The sequence below is a fragment of the Schistocerca americana genome, chromosome 6 (assembly GCF_021461395.2).
Source record: "Schistocerca americana isolate TAMUIC-IGC-003095 chromosome 6, iqSchAmer2.1, whole genome shotgun sequence".
Taxonomy (NCBI): Eukaryota; Metazoa; Arthropoda; class Insecta; order Orthoptera; family Acrididae; genus Schistocerca; species Schistocerca americana.
This window is the reverse complement of record NC_060124.1, coordinates 289,422,080-289,424,579: the sequence shown is the minus strand read 5'-3', so window position 1 is coordinate 289,424,579 and position 2,500 is coordinate 289,422,080. Positions and strand designations below refer to the sequence as shown.

The 2,500-nt window shown below is 60.3% G+C and overlaps 1 pseudogene; it reads left to right on the top strand.

Annotated features, from left to right (window-relative positions):
- LOC124621074 overlaps positions 1-2,500 on the top strand; it is a 5,824-nt pseudogene that overhangs the window by 830 nt on the left and 2,494 nt on the right.

Sequence of the window (2,500 nt, the reverse complement as noted above, 5' to 3'; positions counted from 1 at the left end):
CCCCGGACCCGCGCCGCTGTTGGCTCGGGATGCTCTCGGGCGGAATAATCGCTCCCGTCAGCGGCGCTTCAGCTTTGGACAATTTCACGACCCGTCTTGAAACACGGACCAAGGAGTCTAACATGTGCGCGAGTCATTGGGCTGTACGAAACCTAAAGGCATAATGAAAGTGAAGGTCTCGCCTTGCGCGGGCCGAGGGAGGATGGGGCTTCCCCGCCCTTCACGGGGCGGCGGCCTCCGCACTCCCGGGGCGTCTCGTCCTCATTGCGAGGTGAGGCGCACCTAGAGCGTACACGTTGGGACCCGAAAGATGGTGAACTATGCCTGGCCAGGACGAAGTCAGGGGAAACCCTGATGGAGGTCCGTAGCGATTCTGACGTGCAAATCGATCGTCGGAGCTGGGTATAGGGGCGAAAGACTAATCGAACCATCTAGTAGCTGGTTCCCTCCGAAGTTTCCCTCAGGATAGCTGGTGCTCGTACGAGTCTCATCCGGTAAAGCGAATGATTAGAGGCCTTGGGGCCGAAACGACCTCAACCTATTCTCAAACTTTAAATGGGTGAGATCTCCGGCTTGCTTGATATGCTGAAGCCGCGAGCAAACGACTCGGATCGGAGTGCCAAGTGGGCCACTTTTGGTAAGCAGAACTGGCGCTGTGGGATGAACCAAACGCCGAGTTAAGGCGCCCGAATCGACGCTCATGGGAAACCATGAAAGGCGTTGGTTGCTTAAGACAGCAGGACGGTGGCCATGGAAGTCGGAATCCGCTAAGGAGTGTGTAACAACTCACCTGCCGAAGCAACTAGCCCTGAAAATGGATGGCGCTGAAGCGTCGTGCCTATACTCGGCCGTCAGTCTGGCAGTCATGGCCGGTCCTTGCGGCCGGCCGCGAAGCCCTGACGAGTAGGAGGGTCGCGGCGGTGGGCGCAGAAGGGTCTGGGCGTGAGCCTGCCTGGAGCCGCCGTCGGTGCAGATCTTGGTGGTAGTAGCAAATACTCCAGCGAGGCCCTGGAGGGCTGACGCGGAGAAGGGTTTCGTGTGAACAGCCGTTGCACACGAGTCAGTCGATCCTAAGCCCTAGGAGAAATCCGATGTTGATGGGGGCCGTCATAGCATGATGCACTTTGTGCTGGCCCCCGTTGGGCGAAAGGGAATCCGGTTCCTATTCCGGAACCCGGCAGCGGAACCGATACAAGTCGGGCCCCTCTTTTAGAGATGCTCGTCGGGGTAACCCAAAAGGACCCGGAGACGCCGTCGGGAGATCGGGGAAGAGTTTTCTTTTCTGCATGAGCGTTCGAGTTCCCTGGAATCCTCTAGCAGGGAGATAGGGTTTGGAACGCGAAGAGCACCGCAGTTGCGGCGGTGTCCCGATCTTCCCCTCGGACCTTGAAAATCCGGGAGAGGGCCACGTGGAGGTGTCGCGCCGGTTCGTACCCATATCCGCAGCAGGTCTCCAAGGTGAAGAGCCTCTAGTCGATAGAATAATGTAGGTAAGGGAAGTCGGCAAATTGGATCCGTAACTTCGGGATAAGGATTGGCTCTGAGGATCGGGGCGTGTCGGGCTTGGTCGGGAAGTGGGTCAGCGCTAACGTGCCGGGCCTGGGCGAGGTGAGTGCCGTAGGGGTGCCGGTAAGTGCGGGCGTTTAGCGCGGGCGTGGTCTGCTCTCGCCGTTGGTTGGCCTCGTGCTGGCCGGCGGTGCAGGATGCGCGCGCCTGCGCGGCGTTCGCGCCCCGGTGCTTCAACCTGCGTGCAGGATCCGAGCTCGGTCCCGTGCCTTGGCCTCCCACGGATCTTCCTTGCTGCGAGGCCGCGTCCGCCTTAGCGTGCTCCTCCGGGGGCGCGCGGGTGCGCGGATTCTCTTCGGCCGCCATTCAACGATCAACTCAGAACTGGCACGGACTGGGGGAATCCGACTGTCTAATTAAAACAAAGCATTGCGATGGCCCTAGCGGGTGTTGACGCAATGTGATTTCTGCCCAGTGCTCTGAATGTCAACGTGAAGAAATTCAAGCAAGCGCGGGTAAACGGCGGGAGTAACTATGACTCTCGCCTTAGTCGCGTCAGGGCGCGAGAAGAAGGTGAAGGTGGACAGCAATGTCACCTTCACAGCAGGCAATACCACCATGCCTGCCCTGCGTGTGGGTGAAACCTTCCGGTACCTGGGGCTGCAATTTTCCACGGCGGGTCGCTGTGTCTTCAATCCACGTAGCCACCTGGTGGAGCAGCTTGACGTCATCTCCCGAGCTCCGCTGAAGCCGCAACAGCGCCTCCACGCTCTCACCAACGTGCTTCTCCCTGGCCTGTACCACGGGCTGGCCCTCAGCCGCACCCGGGTGGGTGCATTGAAGTCGGCCGACGTTACCATCCGGGCCGCCGTCAGGAGATGGTTCCGCCTTCCGGCGGACACCCCCCTGGGATACTTCCACGCTCCTGTTTCCCAGGGGGGCCTCGGCATTCCATCTTGCCGATGGATGGGTCCGACCCTCCGTCGGTCCCGTC